Below are 20568 nucleotides of genomic sequence, written 5' to 3'. Positions count from 1 at the left end.
TACTATATTAAAAGCTGTAACTCCATCTGATGTTCCTCCATCATCAAGACGGAATTTTAAAAAGGCTAACTGGGCTTTATATGAAACACTGTGTGCTGAAAAACTTAAACCCGAACATTTTATTGACGTTCCTGATGCTATTAAATGTTTTTCTGATGAACTGAATTCCATAGCTGATGAGTGTATACCAAATTCCTCTGTAGTTCCACACATAAGAAAACCATGGTTCAACGATGTGTGCAAACAAGCTAGGAAGGCAAAGGAAAAGGCAGCACATTATTTCCGTCGCCATCCTATGGTGCATAATTTAAATAAATTTAAAATTTTAAATGCTAAAGCACTGCGTACTTTTAAACAAAACAAACGCCAATCTTGGCAAAACTAAGTATCCAATATAAATTCTCGGACACCCATGTCCAAGGTATGGAACATGGTCCAGAAAATCAAAGGTAAAGGTACTAAATCTACTGTCCATCATCTTAAACATGGATATCAATTGCTTACTGATAAATCAGATATTCCTAATAAACTAGGTGAAACCCTTGCTAAACACTCTTCCTCTTCAAATTATGTACCAAAATTCCAGCAATATCAAAAAACAAGAAGAAAAGAAAACTATTAATTTCAATTCTGATAATGGGGAAGATTGTAATGAAACGTTTTCTATTCATGAACTCCATACTGCTCTTGATCAAGCTCATGACACTGCTACTGGAGCTGATAACATACATTATTAACTCCTGAAGCACTTACCAGAATCCTGCCTAGAAACTCTTCTCAATATTTTTTATGATATTTGGATATCGGGGAAATTTCCTCCCTCATGGCATGACGCCATAGTAGTACCCATACCTAAACCTGGACGTGATCATACCGATCCATCCAATTATCGTCCGATTTCATGAACTGGCTGTGTTTGCAAGACCATGGAACGAATCATAAATAATCGACTAGTTTGGTACTTGGAAACAAATAACCTTATAACTGATATACAGTGTGGTTTCAGAAGTACTGTCGATCACTTAGTGCGTTTAGAATCATTTGTTAAAAATGCACTAATTAATAAACAACATGCTGTGTCTATCTTTTTTTATCTAGAAAAAGCATATGACACAACCTGGAAATATGGTATTTTAAGAGACCTACATGACTTCGGCTTGCGAGGTCGTTTACCTCAATTTATAGCCAACTTTTTAAATGACAGACAGTTTCAAGTTCGAGTGGGTTCTACCCTGTCTGATCATTACAGTCAGGATCAGGGTGTTCCACAAGGCAGTATTTTGTCTGTCACACTTTATAGCATAAAGATAAATAGTTTATCAAATGTTTTAAACGATTCATTTGATGGATCGTTATTTGTGGATGATTTTAATATTTCTTGCCGTGGGAAAAATATGCATACTATTGAACTGCAACTGCAGCTTTGTTTAAACAAAATAGATAAATGGTGTCTTGAAAACGGCTATAAATTTTCTAAATCCAAAACTAATTGTATACATTTTTGCAGAAAATATACACAACATAAGGACCCTGAACTATCTCTAGATGGCACTCCCATCAAAGTTGTAAAGGAGGTCAAGTTCTTGGGCCTAATCTTTGACTCCCATTTAACATTTCTGCCGCATATCAAGTCCCTTAAAACTAAATGCCTGAAGGCTCTTGACTTGTTGAAAGTTGTTTCCAACTCTAAGTGGGGAGGGGATCAAGCAACCCTCTTGCACCTATATCGATCACTCGTACGTTCGAAACTCGATTATGGCTCCATCGTATATGGTGGAGCCTGCAAAAGCAACCGTAAACTTCTTGATTCTGTCCACCATCAAGGCTTAAGATTTTGTCTTGGGTCTTTCAGAACTTCACCTATTGATAGTCTCTACATTGAGGCCGATGAACCATCTCTTACTCAACGTCGTATAAAATTGTCTTTACAATACATTACTAAATTATATTCTAATGAATCTAACCCTGCCTTTAACTGTGTGTTCAATCCCCTTTATGCTTTATGCCTTTTTGGGCACAGAATTAAACCATATATTTCTTCTGCCGGTATTGAGCTGGAAAGTATATCGCCTTCCTGTCTTCTTTCATCTCCTCCTTGGCAATTGGTCAGGCCACAAGTTGACCTAACATTAACATCATTTAAAAAATCAGAAACAAATGACTTAAAATATAAACAAGAATATCATCAATTAAAACATAACTATAGCAATTACAAACCCTTATTTACAGATGGGTCCAAGGATGGTGGTGCTGTGGCTTGTGCCACTGTCATTGGATCCAGAACAATATCTTCTAGATTACCAGATAATATACTGAACATCATTGAAAACGCACCACCCCTAAAATTGTGGATTTCTAAGAGCAGAAATGAGCAATCTATGTAAATTTTACATATTTGTGTAGACCAATGTTTGATAAAGAAAAGAAGCAAAAAACAATCAAGCAAAACAGTGAAGATTTAATGCAGCTGACAATGAAATAAAGATGGGGTCAAAATGGAAAGTCAGTAGCGTGTATGACCCCGTTAGCAGCAACACAAGCTGTGCAACGTCTCCTCATTGAACGGATAAGTCTCCGAATAAAGTCCTGATGCACTGCATTCCACTCTTGCTGCAAGGCATTGTCGAGTTCCCCAAGGTTGTTGATCTGCGGACGACGTGGAGGCGTTGGCCGATGTAATCCCACAAGTGTTCGATGGGTGACAAATCTGGTGACAATGCAGGCCAATGAAGTAGAGGAATGTTGTTGTTAGCCAGATACTGTATCGAAACACGTGCAGTGTGGGCTCGTGCATTGTCATGTTGAAATGTGTGCAGATCTTGATGCTGGTGAAAGAAGGGAACGACGTTGTTCTGAAGAATGTTGTCACGGTAGTAAATGGCATTCACTCTGCCACGACAAACAATCAGAGCGGTTCTGTGGTGATAACTTATCCCTCCCCACACCATAATGCTGAATCCACCCCACCGATCGGTTTGCACAACACAATCCTGATGATAACGTTCACCCCGTCGACGTCATACCCGTAGACGCCCGTCAGCATTTCGCAAGTGAAAACGCGACTCGTCGGAGAACACCACACCATGCCAACGTCGTAACAACCACACACGATGCTGTTCAGCCCATTGTCGGCGTTCACGGCGATGCCTGTCAGTCAGGATGGGTCCAACGTAAGGGCGTTGACAACGTAACCCTGCCGCACGGAGACGGCGTCGGACGGTGGAAGCGCTGATCAAACCACGTCGACCCTGGACAGCGTTGGCGGTTCTGGCAGCGGGCAAGGTTCGATCCCGAATATGGCGCCGTACAATGTCTCGATCTTGACGAGGGGTGGTAACACGTGCCTGACCTGGGCGTTGCCGGTCCCTGCTGGTTCCTGTTTGTTGGTATCTGTTAGCAAGCCTCAGAATGGTCGAATGATGACACCCAAATCGTCGTGCAATGTTTCTGCTTGAAGCGCCGACCTGCAACATACCCAAGGCCTGTTCTCGTTCCTCTGGTGACAATCTTGGCATGGCGAAAAAACTTTACTTACGAAAGTACTGTGAAAATGAGAACGGTTTTGTGCCGAAGGTCATTTATACCCCTGAACAGCATGCTTTCTGCATGCAATTTGTGCCCTTCGTGTGTGATGTGCATGAATTTTGTTGTTTTCATGTGATGTGTTCGATGATGTGTTCGAACGATCCGTTTTTTACTGTAGAGCGTTATTTACGATCTAGTGTGTTATTATCAAAATACCCACCATTAATTTTCCATTTCCAAAAGATTCTATTGCCTTATTTCAAAATTTACAGGTGGTGCGTTTTCAATGATGTTCAGTATAGTTCTATTTTTACAGCTGAAGCTAACGCCATATTAACAGCTCTCAAATATATTCAAAGACACCCTAAACGTAAACAGTATATAATCTATTCCGACTCTCTTTCTTGCCTTCAGGCTATTAAAAATATTTCTTGCAAACATCCACTTTCAATCGAAATTATTGAATTGAATAATGATCTTGCTACTGGCCAATACGACATCATCTTCTGTTGGTTACCCAGCCATGTAGGAATCTCTGGTAACACATTGGCTGACCTTGCTGCTAAAGCAGCACTCAACAAATCTGTGACACCACTTCTTATTCCTTATAGTGATTACAAAGCCAACATTAGATCTTATATCCGTGATCTGATGCAAAAGAAGTTGGACGCCCAAGTGGGTATCAATAAATTACATGAGATAAAACCTTACATTGGTTATACCCACTTGGGTTGTCAGTCCAGAATTGAAGAGGTTATCTTACGACGATGTCGTATTGGCCATACTAGATATACTCATGCGTTCCTGTTAAAAGGTGAGTATCCTCCATTTTGTATCCCTTGTGATGTGAGAGTTACAGTCAAGCATATTCTGCTCGACTGTGTTAAATTCTCTATCACAAGGGATGAGTATTTTACAGTTAAAACAATTTTATTATCTTTTTACCAGCGTTAGTTTTCATTTAAGTATAGTTTTCTTTAAAGAAATTGATTTTTTGGTTGAATTTTGAATAGTATGTTTCTGTAAATAGATGTATTTTAATGATTGGTACTTTGAATTAGTAACTTGAATTGTTGGTGGCTGTACCCTCAAAGGGGGTTGAAGTATTGTAAAATTATTGTCCTTATGAGAGGATACGTAAGTCCACAAACATTCATAGTAAATTTAAGTCTACCAGGTTTTTAATCGTAGTATTCATGTTCTTTTAATTTTGGCTCACTTTTCGTACAATCGTCAGCAGCGGAAGGGATGGTGTAAATCCAGCTAGGGTCCATGTAGGTAGCAAAGGTACTGTAAGTCCCCATGGTCCCTAGTGTGGTGATCTACCTTCTGTTGTTGGCGATCTATAGTCTGTTTTTATATTGTATTGTCTAAATAGTGATATTAGTTTTAACTTTCCATGCTAGTTTTAATTGAAATTGTGATATTCTAGTTGTTTTACTGTCCTTCATTGACAGATTTTACCACATGCATATATTTCATTTAAATGTTCTCGTGACAATATGGCTGAGATATTGCTGATGTGACGTGAAATATTAACTCACTCACTCATCATCCTGGCTGCAGAAATGGACCGTAAAGTCCCCCAGAGGCAGTGACGACTGCCACGAAGACACTGCCTGGACAGAAGTGGACCAAGAACGGAGGGACAATGGACGACTGCCACGATGCGAAACAGGCCGATAAAGACAAGTATATATCTATTATCATCAACTATTTCAAACACTAAACTCTTCATTATCTTTACTCTCAGGACCGTGCACATCATCATCCTGGGGGCACAAATGGACCGTGAAGTCCCCCTGAGACAGTGACGACTATCAAGAATACAGGCCATGGACAAAAATTGACCAAGCATGGAGAGACTAAGGACCACTGCTACGAAGCCAACAGAGGACCAGGGAGGTATGTACATCAATTAACATCAATTATTTAAAACATTAAACTTCTCATTATCTGTAATATTAGGGCCGTGGACATTAACATCCTTGGGCAGACGTGGACCCCAAATATGAATGATTTGACACATTAAATTATTCTTTATATAGGCAATTGGGACCGTGGACACACTCACCCTTCTGGCAGAATTGGATCCTGAAGTCTTTCCAAGGCAGGAACGACTACCAAGAAGACATTCCATGGACAGATATAGACGAAGGATCCTTGTGGATTCAAGGGCACTCCATGGACATAAATTGAGTAAGAACCCTCCTTGAGGCAGGACGACTGTCACCATGACCCGTAGTGTACTCTCCAGTAAGAGTTTCAGGTTTGAGTTTTTCTTTATCTGTGGGCATATGGTTTGCATTCATAAACTGTATAGTTAGCACCAGTGACGTAATGTTTTTTTCTGAGACTACTTCTGTTTCAGGCTACAGTGCTTCTTTCACAATCCGCAGTGTGCATTTACATTTGTCATTCATTATCTCTGCAATAAGTATCAATGATGTGACACATTGGAGTACTCTTCACCTTTACTTTTAGGACCGTGGACACCATCGTCCTGGGGACAGAATTGGACCCTGAAGTCCCCAGATGCAGGGACGACTCCTAAGAAAACATTACACGGACAGAAGTGGAGGTAGGACGACTGACACGAAGCAACAACAATCACCTTCTATTAAAGTATTGGAATATTTCAGTTTGATATTCGTGTTAAATCTTGTTTTTCACGAGCCACGTTTTCATATTACAATCAGTGTGGTGAAAATCAATCTGAAATATTCTTTACCTTCCCTTGTACCACCCTTACGTAAGTGAGAAGTTTAATTGATGATTCTCACCCTTGGCCTTTCAGACATATAAACGTCAGCTTGTGTGCGCCTTGCTCCCCTCCCTCCTCCTTGACCATCTCACCAAGCGGATACTGGGTTCTCCTTGCAAAGCAGGGCTAAGGCATGGAGCGTCCAGAGGGCAGGCCCCCTTTAAGGGGAACAAAACCACGATCCAGGATGAAGATGTATGCATTCCCAAACTCTTTTAGCTGGAGTTGTAGTTTTTCCATCTCCAGACATGTACATATATGCATATGCTCCGTTATGTTCGTTCCATGTTTCCATGGTGTACGGATATTTGGAAAGAGTGTCAGGATTTTGTACATTTGTGACAATGTGTTATGCATGTCTACTACTGTAGAATAGGTCTTGTTGCATACGTTGAGGGAACACGGTTCCTAGGGTGTTTTTCAAAAATGTTTTATTTGTTGGACTTCATGTACCTTTGACCGTTTTCAAATGTACATCTAAGATATACAATGTACATACATAATATGAAAGAACAACCAAATGTTGGTGGTTTTTGTGCGCATTGTTTCTGTGTGTTTGAGAATTTGGCATTGTACCATCTTCGGAATTGTTACGATAAAAAACCGTGAACCTCACACTGTTGTGCCTGTTATATTTTTGTTTTGTGTTGATTATGGAAAAGTTGTGCACTCAAGGAAAACTGTGTTCGTCAACGGACATCGGTCAACTTATCAAAACGTTCCACTTTTGTTGCAATATTGCAACATTTAATACGCAGCTTTTATACCGGGGAAAAGCGTACAGTGTAAATTTTAAAATGTTCTGCTGGACGGTTCCTTCCAGGGAACTTACTCACTGAAGAAGGAAGTAAGGCAAGACCAACATTCAAGCAAACCTACAACAGCAAGAGGAAGTAGCAACTAAAAACCAAAAGTTACAACACAAAATACTATCAGAATTACCAGGCACATCGCTTTGGCTATTATTGTAAAGCGATTTCTTACAGTTATGTGGCCACATTCACGGATTTGAACAGATAAGGCACACACTTTATAAGAGCAACTGAAATAATAAATACGAAACAGTTTTCGATATGGCCGTGATACATTCTTTGTATCTCATTCCCAGTAAATATCCAGTCACGGGGTATTTCGATTGTTCCACGCTTGACTGAGGTGGAAGGACGCATATCCTCGTCCTTTTCGGGAACCACCTTACCTGGGCATGATATACATTTTCCAACGTACACTCTTAATTGTTGTTTGTTCCTCGACTGTATTATCTTCTTTATACATTGTTCAAACCTCACATGTCATCAAATCTGTCCACACTATATGCTACGTTACAGTGTTATGCATCGTTCTGTTTTAAGTACACTCTCGTTTAGTGAAAGATACAAATATGGCATCCTTTACTTCCCTCCGTTTTGAAAACAGTATATACTATTTTACAGTGATCAATCAATCTTTGTTCATACTGATAGTCACAGATACAAAGTACGCTATATCACAGAAAGGAATAATATAGTCACAACACGTAATATCACATCAAATCTATCACATCATATCATAACACCCCATATCATCATACCATATCATATCTCACATACCACATCATGTCATAACACATCGCACAATATCATACCATATCACATCATATCGTTTCGTGTCACATCACACCCCATCATACCATATCATATCATTTATACCAATATAAGTACATACTTTCTATACATTAATATTTCTATTTCGTAGAGACAACGGCTGGTAGATAAATGTGGACAACTTACGGAGAAGGGCATTGTAATCAGTACTCATTAGCAAAGAAAATTCAGGATATCCATAATTATATTCTGGGATATTTTTTCTTAACTCCCAATAGGAGGAACAAATTAAAAGGAAGTGATATGGATCTTGCATACAATTAAAATCACAAAAATGGACAAAGTTTCTCTCTCTACTGTATGGTATCCCCCTGTTTTGATTACCAAGTCATGTGAGGAACGCCTAAACCGATCAAATGCCTGTCGAAGTTTCTTGAAAACAGGACTTTATGTACATAGGCTCTCCTTGATAATACCATCTGTCCGTCTTAGTTCATTTGCCCTCATTTTTGAATACAACTATTCTAGTTTTCTCAATATTGTCGTAACTGGGATTTGGGTGTTAGTAAACCCTCTTACCAGTTACCTGTTACGATGACCGTTCTGCTTTATTGGGGGTGCTGCCAGCTCTGGTGGCATACTCGCTTGGTCTGTCCGGGGTGCCACATCTAGGAATAGGTGGTCTGACGACCGGGATTCCTAACTAACACATATCATTCATGTAGTGGCACTCTGGCATACAATGAATAACACAACACAAGTTTCTATACTCACATCGGTTTACTCGATCCCTCTCTTCATAACAATTGGTCTTGGCCTGGACAGGGTAGGGCAAGCTCTCGGGATGTGAACGTTCTGCTGTCTCTTCAACCCGCACCGTACCTCGCACCTTTTTAGTGCTGACGGTATCTTTTTAAGGTGTTCGAGCCTGCTCCACCCTTAGCACATGACCCTCTACAATCTCTCTGATTCGTTAGAAGTTACATCATTCCCTGGTCTCATGTCGTATCTCGTGATTGGAAATCTCCCTTAATTCTAATCCGTGACTCAGCTTTAATTGCTACTTGACGAATCTATTCTGTTGTGTTGTTTGACATTTATTCCCTTTTTCCATCCCTTAATCTATTACCCAATAGTAACAGCATTTGTGCTATGCCGAACTATCCGCAAATCTCAATAAAAAATGTATAAATCGTTTCTTGTATACGAATGCAATTTTCACCTTATAACAATATTAACAATTAATCCTTCCTCATTGCAATAAGGTTCAAACTCATGAATATAATCGAACAATAGTAGTCGCAAACAAAACAGTATCATCCGAAAAAAACAATAATAACAACTGAGTCAAACTGGGGTGTAACTGGATACCACGGGTACCATTCTGTTGTATTATCATAGAAAATTCATTAATGACCATTGAGAACAGGAATGGACTCAAAATACAGCCTTTCCTACTTTCAATATTGCAATTGAAGGTATCTGACATTTCATAAAGTGACGTAGGAGAATATTTCATCACGGTAGCGTACAGCAATTAAATTTCACGGTACGTGCACAAGATTTGTCGTACCATTCAAGGATATGCCTGCCCACATCATTGCTTGTCCATAACAGCGTAGCGTTCCTTTCTACGTCGGTAGACTCGCGACCTACCATCGTGGCGATACAGCAAGAACCGCGACTCAACCAGATGCTTCTCCAGGGCACCAGGGTCCATGGTCGAACGTTTCTGCACCATAGCAGACGTGCACGACAATGATGATGACTCAGAACAGGTGCTGTATATGGTCGCATTGGTCGTACCCCATTATGTCACAGGTGATTTCTGGTGATACTCTACGAAGTCCAGGAATATTGTTTGCTGTGAATCTTGCCGGTTGCGCAAGATGCAATACCCTGATGACGCTGTCCTGCACCGGAGTTGTGACTCTTGGCCCAAAAGTTCTCGGTCAATCTGTTGTAGAGTTGTTGCGTCTGTGTCGCTGCCACAGACGGGAGATGGTACCCTGCCTCACGTTGAAGTGCCTGGCTTCTGATGACTGACTTTCTCCAGCTTCCAGACGTCCAACGACTTTGCTTCTGCATTCTTCATTCAGTCTTGGCATCTTGAGGGACAAATACGGAACAGCTTAGAGTGATTCGGAACATGACTGTCACAGTTTTATACCCATCGGTATAAAGCTTTATTACCCGTATTGCACGTGCAACATGCTTACAGCTTTTTCTCCGTGCAACTTCTCCAAGTCTTAATATAACGTGTTGTATGTTGGCCATACTGCCCCAAATGTTGCGTTCGTGCGCAATAAATTGGCGTATGGGCTGTATATTGATTTCAAGCAATTTTATTAAGACATACTACATTTTAGCTTTCAACTGACATTTAGCGTTGTTATGGTCAGTGTCTGGTGTCCGCCAAATAATTATACAAATCACTTGAACTAAAAGATGGTATAAGTTCAACACTGCTATTTGGGCTATTTTACTGGTGTAGTGGGTCTTTTAAAAGTTCCACCAGTGGTGACAGAAACTTCTGAAATCGTCTTTGTCTCCTATTGACCACGTCGATTGTACTGGCATCTTCGATTGATCCTTTACAAAGATCACTTACACTTTTGGCACTCACAGTTAAGTCTGACTTATTCCCCGAAACATATACTCCGTGATTCCATAAGTAGGTCGTTAGTTCACGCACATTCAGTTTATCAAAATTTAGATGCACGTCTTGAACTTTCCCGCCCTATTTCTCTGCTATCGAAGCCATTTAGAACAGAAAACACGAGTGGTCACGAATGGGGTGATATTCCTGTTTGACGTAACTGATACCGGATGATCACCATATATTCCCAGTTATATTTCTGATGAAAGGTTTAATGATTACAAATGGGATCGGTTTCACTGACTGCAAAAAAAAAAAATATTAAACGATAAAAAACACAGCTACATCAAATCCCAAAGCAGAAACTAACACATTTCTCTAACTGTACATTTGAGTATCCTTGCTACCATACCCCAAGTGGAATTGTTTATGAAGTCGCTGAAAAATATATGAATGACCAAAACAGTCAGAGTAAAGTGATTGAGTGAGTGAGTTAATATTCAACGTCACATCGGCAATATTGCAGCCATATCGTGACGAGAACATACGTGACATAAAAAAGAAATGTGTAGACATATTATGAAAAACCTGTCGACGGAGGACACTAAAACCACTACATTTACAGTTAGTATTAAAACCAGCGTGAAAACTTAAAAAATAAATATTATCACTATTTGGACAGTACAATAGAAAAACAGGCCATAGATCGCCAATAACAGATGCTAGATCACCATACTAGGGACCAAGGGGGCTTACTGTACCTCTGCTACCTGCATGGTCCCTAGCTGGATTTACATCATCCCCCCTGCTGCTGGCGACTGTATGCAAGTTTATCCACAAATTAACATGACACATAATTCTACAGTTAAACAAGTGAAAGATTAAATTTGACTTGAACTGTTTGTGGACTTACGTACCCTCCCAGGAGGACAATAATTTTGCGGTACTTCAACCCCCTTTGAGGATACAGCAGCAATCAATGATTTAATTCGTGTTCAGGGCTCGGCATGACCAGCCGACTGGTTGAACCGGGCACATTCAACCTCGCGTCTAGGTGAAGTAAGGGTCGAAGGGGTGGATTGAGCAAAGGGAACGCAGTCACAGGCTCTATCTCCAGACTCCCGTCCTCCACCGACACAGGGCCGCAATCCACGGCAAAAGGGTTGGTGGACCAATATTCCCCCGGGTCCACAACAGGGGTGTTGTCGAACGAGGTGGCTCGCCACGGGTGCCGTCAGCCTAAAGTATTTCCAGAGATGTGAAATATTTACCTAATATTAAAGACTGGAGTTGATTACTTACATGCACATACAATATCAATGTTTTGAAACTCATAATTACATTTCCTAATTCTGTTACAATCACCCCAACAAGCCCGCAAGGTCGTCAAAAAAAAAACACTGACCGACGTTGTCAACAAACACACGTGCGTATATTTGAATGTCTTACCGTCAGTCGCATGATTTCTTATCAAAAACTTCACAGTAGACAATGCAGTCATGTTAGCTACGTTCTCGGAACCAGTTCTCTAAAGTGAATGAGTGAGTAAGGTTAGTTTTACGCCGCACTCAGCAGTATTCCAGCTGAATGGCGGTGGTCTGTAAACTATGGAGTCTGGACCAGACAATCCAGGGATCCAACAGCATGAACATCGATCTGCGTAACTGACATGTGTCAACCAAGTAATCGAGCCTGACCACCCAACCCCGCTAGCCCGGGTCTCTCCAGAAATCATCACTGCTCGCAATGGATGTGTCATTCGTGTAGACTGCTTAACTCATCAGCTTAATATCTGAAGGTAAAAGCTGTTTTTAATTAACAGCATATTGCATGGCCTACTACACTATCTAACGTAATGAATTTTGAGACAAATGCAGATTATTGCCTGTCGTAAAGTGTACAAATATTAAATGAAACACAAGAGAGATAATTGTTAATACAAATATATTTGTGTGTACTGGTTATGTTATTGTCAATATATACTTGTCTCGATTCCACTCGATTACTTATAGACCGCCACCACACAGCTGGAATATTGCTGAGTGTGACGTCAGTAAAAACAAACCCCAAAGTCCCTATAGTTATTGAAACAATAACCTTTTTCAAGATCATAGATCATTAGTTAAATCGAGGCTTATTTGTTTTATAATGGTTTCTGTATTTGAAAATAAGGTCGAAAATCAACATTTTTTTATTGATGGCGTCTGTGGTTTCTTCTAATGTCTATGCAAAGCTGACAGCAATGATGCTGAAGATGTTTTTGCCTAATATTTTTAACAATGGTAGACAGGGTTATGAGTGGGCAGGTCAACGTGTTAGAAAGCACGTCAAGGAGGTCTGAACATCGGACCGACAAGTTCAGCCTATGTGTACATAGCTGTGGATACATTTTCTAATGACGTCATCGGTTATGGTGTTCTTCAGAAAGCCGATGGGGGGTGGAAACTGGGTCCAACGTACGCTGATAATGATGAAGTGGGACACTAACTCTTCAGAACGCTCTATGATGAATTCTCGGAAGGAGACGTCATGGTTGTGAATTCATACGTTGAGAATCACGCGGCGATTACACTTTCCCCAGTGAGAAATGTTAGGTTGATAATTAATCGAATGTTGGTAATAATGCGAAGTTTGCACTTTGTTAGTTGTACGGCGATTCGTTTTCATATATGCTATCATTCCTAATTCAGACGTCCAGAGATTATTCTGCTCAAATTCAAATATTCAGGTGAGCATTGTATTATGACCATGTTACTGGTCTGTTGGTTCTCCTATTATTGACGAATGCATGAATCGACACTGACGACACCTCTCCCTACATTCAGCAGAATAACAGTTGTATCATAATGGATCTATGTGTTGTCAGTTACACAGAGATTTACATCTAGCTGTACCACAGCTGTATCATGACGGGTCCATGTGTTGTCCGTTACACTGAGATCTACATTTAGCAGTATCACAGCTGTATCATGACGGGTCCATGTGTTGTCCGTTACGCTGAGATCTACATTTAGCAGTATCACAGCTGTATCATGGTAGATCAATGTGTTGTCTGTATAGTGCGATCTGTAGAAGCAGTGTATATTGAATCTGTAAAGTGACGGGTCCATGTTTTGTGGGAAGGTCTATCTATTGTAACCCGAAATACCCACTGTGGTTTCCTTTATCTAAGTACAACAATCTATTGCATATTTTCCTTTCATAAACAAATGTCTAAACGTGTGCTGAAAAAATGGTTTCTGCTGAATGTTATTGACAGTGTGCAAAGATTCATGGCATACACTAGCGCTTTCCTTAAATCTCTGTCTGGTATGAGAAGTAATTCCATGACATGTTTTCGTTAGCAATCGGTATTAAGTGTACAATGTAAAGGTCTTCATGGGCAATAGATTCATGACACATGTTCCTGTAAATTTCTCATCTTTGTAAATCAGATAAAAATTGACATCACATCGGGAAGTTTTGAGCCATAGTCTTCTATTGACGGTGTATAATGCATCAGTGATTTATGTTCTCTCTAAACTGATTACAACAGATCCATGACGCTTACTTACTTCAGGTCTCTGTCTAAAGTGTCCAATACAACCATGAGATATATTTTCCTTAAATCTCTCTCTACAGTGCACGACAGATCCATGATACATGTTTTCATTAGATCTCTCTCTCTCTATGATGTACAATAAATTCATGAGACGTGGTTTCCTTAGATCTATGTTGACAGTGTATAATAGATCCATAAAACATGTTTCCTTAGATCTACGTCAATAGGGTACAGTAGATCCATGGCACAATTTCCTTTGATCTCTCTCTACAGTGTGCAGTAGATCCATGACGTATGTTTACTTTACATTTCTGTGTGTAATGCACAGTAGGAACGCGACACATGTTTACGTTTGTAATGTACAACAGATCCACGACACACGTATACTTCATATCTCTGCCTGTAATGTTTCTGGGTATCATAAGGAGTAGGTGTATGTTAGCATCTAATGGATATGTGTTTCTACCTGTGTGCTACATATTATCGTATACTGTTCATAAAAGCAGGGGTACCTGGACACTGAAGTCTGGTAGAAAGGAAACCCATTGAGGAACGTTTCAATGACGTTCACCTTGTGTATGCAACATCATCTCACGTTATCACCACATGCAAACACAATGCGTGGCAAGCACGTGCACAATGCGGCAGCCTTCGACATGTGCATGGGGGCGTCATTATGAATCTTGACGTTTTTTCAGGAAGATCGATAAATCACTGCAGATCATTTCTTCCGATAATTTTCTTGCATCTGTGATGGGTCAGGGTTTTCAGTGTTCAATCACACAGTACTGACTGAAAATTGTAAGCCTGAAATTTTCATGTCATACTCAAGTCACCTAACAAGGGGAATAACTGAATGAACAGCTTTCGTTTGAATGAAATCCATGTGGCGATGCATTCACAAAACATCCTTTATTAATCTATCAAAATTGATTCAGTCCCACAAATCTCCCACTTTTGACAATCGTACAAGGAAAGTACAGTTTCCCTACATTTTTGAAAAGTATATGTCTTCTTGTAATCATTGCAACACTGCAGGTGTTCATTTTATCGAATACGAAATATTAGTGGACACATCCTTTCCTATGAACATGTGAAATCCAGGCAAACATACCATTCACTTGAAGTAGTCGGGCCACCCTCTACCTGACTGTGCATACTCCGCCTACGCTACCGGAGGCTTCCACGACATCACCAAGATCATCCTCTCTGGCCGGGGACTGAAGGAGGCAACAGTGACATCAGGACATTATGATTTGCTTCTATGGTGTCAGCACATATCGTGTTTTACTATTTCGACATCATGACATGTTACGGTTTATTATTAAGACATCAGCATAGTGCCATGTCATAGTTGAATACCTTTATGCATGGTTTCCACAGCTGAACACTTTCTGTTCACGTATTCTACCAGCATTTCCATCCAACATATTGACTCTGTATAGTGGTTGCACAAAATTAAAGTGTCATATGAATGGAAACAATATCGAATCAATTTCGGCATTTTATCAATATTCCAGCAATATCAGGGAACACCAGAAATGGGCGTCACACATTGTATCCATGTGGGGATTCAAACCTGGGTCTCCACCGAAGATTTACCCGTAGGGCTACACCGCTCCTCTATTTTGAAGAAAGTTGTACGCTGTGATTTATTCAACTCACTATTTTCAACAAATATGTTTCCCCTTGTCTCTACTGATGTTCGTCCTTTCAGTTTTTATGGGCATGTTTCTTTAAAAAAGTCACTTTTTACAGATACAAAGGTAATGTGTCTGTTGCTGTATTTTATCTTACCAAAACTGAATTTACGAATGCTTTCCAAAACACCACAGACGTTGGCGATCTGCTGCTAATACAGGTAAATGTGAAACCATTGTCAGATGACCTCTCGACTGCGTATAAAGACATTAAACAAGTTATGTAGTAAGTGAACAAACTGCAACAAACAGGCACCACTGCTGATCGGCCAAGGTCAGGTCGAGCACGTGTGATGTCACAGGTGTAGGGTCGTCGAATTGTATTACGTCATTTTTGTAGTAGTTGTTTTTGACGGCTACGTGTTGGGGTAGGTGGTAATATACCAGTTAACGGGTATGTTGCAATTTCAACTTCACAATACGGTATATTGCGGTACACTTTTTCCTGAAACTGTTCACCCGATGCGTAATTTTCGCGATGTGGTAAAAATATTGAGGACGTTTTTAGAATTTTACTGGTCATATAATTGTACTTGCATGACTTTTAAACCATGTAAATGAAAAGATAGATTGTTACTGACAATCGTCTTAGGATAAAGAAACTAAATTGACGGACGCCGCTGCGGAAGTATATTCTCGCGGTCAAATATTCAGAGTGAATTTGGAAGCATTTTCAGTTGATCCCAAGTACAATCACATCTGGCTCCTTGCAGTGGCCAGGGCATGGCATTGTTTAAACCATCTGTTACACTTCCACATGCCAACACATATGACGATATATCTGAATGTGAAAATTGTGGCAATACCCAACCTTAGCTACAGAAGCAAGAAATGGGCTGCTTAGTGGCCGACTGTCGGCACAAAACATCTGAAACCACTGTGTTCGACGACTATACTGGAACCATTTTGACGCCATTACAGCGACGTCAGCTTTTGCAGTGGGTCCGACGATACCTCCGATGGTCTCAGACAGACAGGAATCGCGTTGTCATCAGTGGCGTATGAAGATATACTTTCAGATTCGCTGATGGTAGGTTGAGAGTGCTGTTTCGACGCCATGAACGTTATACAGGAAGGTGACAGATTTGGGACCGGAGTGCCATGGTTTGAGGGTGCTTTCTGTTGGATTGCCTATTCGCAACTTCTGGTTATATATGGGAATCTTAATGCTGCAGTTTACGGTGACCAGGTGCTAGCCCCCGAAGTTATTCCATTTATGGCAGCACATAGTCTAGGTGTGCACTTTCAAAGCAAAAATGCCGGACCCCGCACAGTCAACTTGAACAGGAATTACCAGGAGAACGCAGGCATCAACGTTCTTGACGGGACGTCAAGGTCACCTGATCTCAATCCAATGGAGCACAACTGGGATGCACATAGTACATGTCCGTGTACTCTCCCGAACCAACCCGGGATTTTGAACCCGAACCAACCCGGGATCTTGGTGCTGCTTTGCAGGAACAATTTCGCCGACTCCCAAGTAATGTTTTACACGCATCAGGAGGCGGTGCTTGGCAGTTGTGAACGCACGGGGTGGCCATTTACTGAACATCACATCAGATTTAATTTCCTGTGACTTGACATTTTATTTTCGCCTCTTCTTTGATGAAGTCTGTAATCACATGGAACCCATTGTTGGTATTGTGATTATTTTCAGTTTATGCCATCGACCTTAAGAAATAAATGATAACCTGTATACCATATTCCTGTGTCCTTTCTTTTGTATGTACAACCCGTCAAAGGTTCAGACCCACTAGTGTTAATGTAGCCACTTAACTCAGTCAACTGTTCTAAATTGCATTTTGTAAAATAGCCCACACTGTTTAACGTACTCTTTACACATGAGCTGATGTACTGTTAAACAAATTTGTATTGGTGACCAGTGGTGAAAGCCCATTACTATGACAACAGACATAATGCAACGATCACAATACTGTGTAATCAACGACCTACTGATGTGACCTATTTGATGGCAATGAATCAGTGTGTCATAGTTCTAATAATCTTGTGATTTTGATATATTACAATCATGTATTCAAGAACTGTTCACTGAGAATGAGTGAGAAAAGTATGTCGAGAAAATAGTAGTATAAGCTAAGTAGTAGTAAGGTATAGTAGCCCAAAGTATTTATGTGTAACAGACTTATTTCTGATACAGTTTTAAAGCTCATGATGACTAGTCTATGCATACATGTAAATTGGATCGTGTTGGATATACTCAAACACTCTGTCATTACAATGACAATTATGATATTAAATATATCGTATAGTTTAGAGGATGATTTGGTTGCTTCTCACTGTAATGAAATACATTCTCTTGTGATACACACCTTTCAAGACTGATATCCTATAACAGTGATAATTTGCTTTAATGCTGACTGTCCAGTAGCCAAACCTTTACATCAAAGGACAGCTGTTCACATCCAAGATATTTGCTCTTCAGCAAGTTGATGCATGATGCTAATGCATTTTACATCTATATGGTTTGCAGTTGGTACCGCAAAGTTTGTGGAGAAATTCGTCTTGGATGTAACCAAATGTATATACACGACATATAGTGAGTTCTGTAAGTGAGTCTGAAGTTTTGATGGATAGTATATTATTTAACATATGATTGTGAAGTTTCTAGTTTGACTCATTATATTATTGGCAGATCTTTTTATCTGTGTTTGGTTTGTTGACAAATGAACATTCATTACTTGCTTTCAATTGGCCACCCTGTAGACATTATGAAGCATGACAAGAATTCACAACATACGCTCTACAATTGTAAACCAAGTTTGGATTAAATACTCACCCTTGTCACGAGAAATGCCATGATGCTACAACTAACTGCACCTGTAATGAGTTAAGAAAAAAACAAACAAAAAAACAAACAAACGAAACTCATAACTCTACATTTGTTGCTAAAACGTTGTACTTTCACACATGTATAACTCGTCCACAAATAGACTTTAGAGCATCGAATATAACATCAGTTTAAAAGGAAGGTCATGTTTATACAACCAAGTGGATACAGTCAGACAAAAGGGACTTTGAGCGGTTTGGTCACAACGCAGCACGACCCTGACGTAGGGGCTCCTGGCTCTCAGACCAATCTCTTTCAACATGTTCCGTACAGTTTGACCTGATATCCTCTGAAGTCCACACACCCTGGCTGCTGTGCTGTCACCTGTGGCAGTACAAATACCCGAATGTACCGATCTTGGGCTTCATTGGTAACTCGAGGTCTGCCTGTATGGGGACGGTCATTTGTTATACCTGTTTGGTTGCAACGAGCTGCAAGCCGTGATATCTTGCTTAGACTAACATTAAGACGCCTGGCAACAAAAGACTGGTAATCTTAATCATGCATTTTCACAATGGCGTCAAGACGTGACGTAGTGATTTAATCTCTTGAAACTCAGTCAAAACGAATGCCAATTTCTGAAAATAATCAGGATTTTTATTGCCAGACAGTGAATATTTTTTTATGCACAATTTCAACTGGAAGGTGATGTCTGTTGCCTTGTAGCGATGCCTTTCCCATCCTTGAAAGAACTTACTTCAAAATCAACATTTTCATGTAAAATCGAATTTTTACTTGTGCAAATGTGTAAAATCATGTTATCACCACTTGTGTTACATATTTTGACAATTGTCTGAACACAATAGTTACTTCATAGATTTATAACAACACAAATCGCCTATGGGCTTTTTTATGTTTGTCGGCGGCGTGGCTATGAAAGTTAAAGCTCTTTACGCAAAACGACAAATTAAATTATATGTGTGCATTGTACTTGAATACGACCCATGAGCTTGCAGATACATTTCCTTAATTGTATATATGTGTGGGTGTAGGAAACATTTATCAAATCCTTTAGTCTCAGAGATGCATGGATTCTACTATGTTGTTATTGACAATGTTGGTGGCTGGAGGTCTTCCATATAACACAGTTTGGAGTATGTGACCATTTACATAGAACTAGGTATTATTTCTAACAGCAGTGTATAACTTCTTGAGCAGTTATAGTTCCGATATTTCATTTACGTGTTTAGGTAGGAATTAGGGTGAGAAGGCGAGATGTTGTTATTGAGATAGGTTGTTTTAGGTTGTGCTTTAACAATTTGAAAAAATGGTTTATATATTTCTAGTTTTAGGGAAGGTGGGGTAATTTACTGGTTATTACGCTCGCTCGTCACGCCGGAGAACTAGGCTGGATTCCCTACATGGGTACAATGTGTGAAACACGCTTCTGGTGTGCCCCACTGTGATACTGCTGGAATATTGCTAAACGTGGAGCAAAAGTAAACTCAATCACTCACTAACTCACCCTTGTTTTTGATCGTCTGATATAATGTCAGATTATGCACCAACCCTGCATAGTTATAAATGGATATATGCACTGAAAGTTTCTACACAAATGTAACAGGCAGGGAATACTGCAGACTGCATCATGTTCAGTTACAGCTAATAGAAACAGTATCCAGTATGCAGTTCCAAATGTGGATATTTGCTGTATGTTTATACTTGAATATTACTTTTACACGTCGATCATTACTACACGGTAAAACACTTAAAGTCAGTTTCTGTTGATTTCAGCAGTGTCCAGCTAGAAGCTTGTTATTTCAGAACACACGTAATTCATGAGTCCTCAGTGATCTTTTGGGTAGCCTAGTGGTTAAGGCGTTCGTTCGTCACGCCGAAGACCCTGATTCGATTCCCCACATGGATGCAACATGCGAGAGCCAATTCTTGTGTCCCCCGAGGTGCTGGTGCTGGAATTTAGCTAAAAGCGCCGTAAAACCACAGTCCCCCACTCACCATGGACCTTCACATCTGTTTAAGTATAAGAAATGATTTAACATGCGCTCTT

This window comes from Haliotis asinina, chromosome 3 (assembly GCF_037392515.1).
Source record: "Haliotis asinina isolate JCU_RB_2024 chromosome 3, JCU_Hal_asi_v2, whole genome shotgun sequence".
Classification (NCBI taxonomy): domain Eukaryota; kingdom Metazoa; phylum Mollusca; class Gastropoda; order Lepetellida; family Haliotidae; genus Haliotis; species Haliotis asinina.
This window is presented reverse-complemented; position numbering follows the sequence as displayed.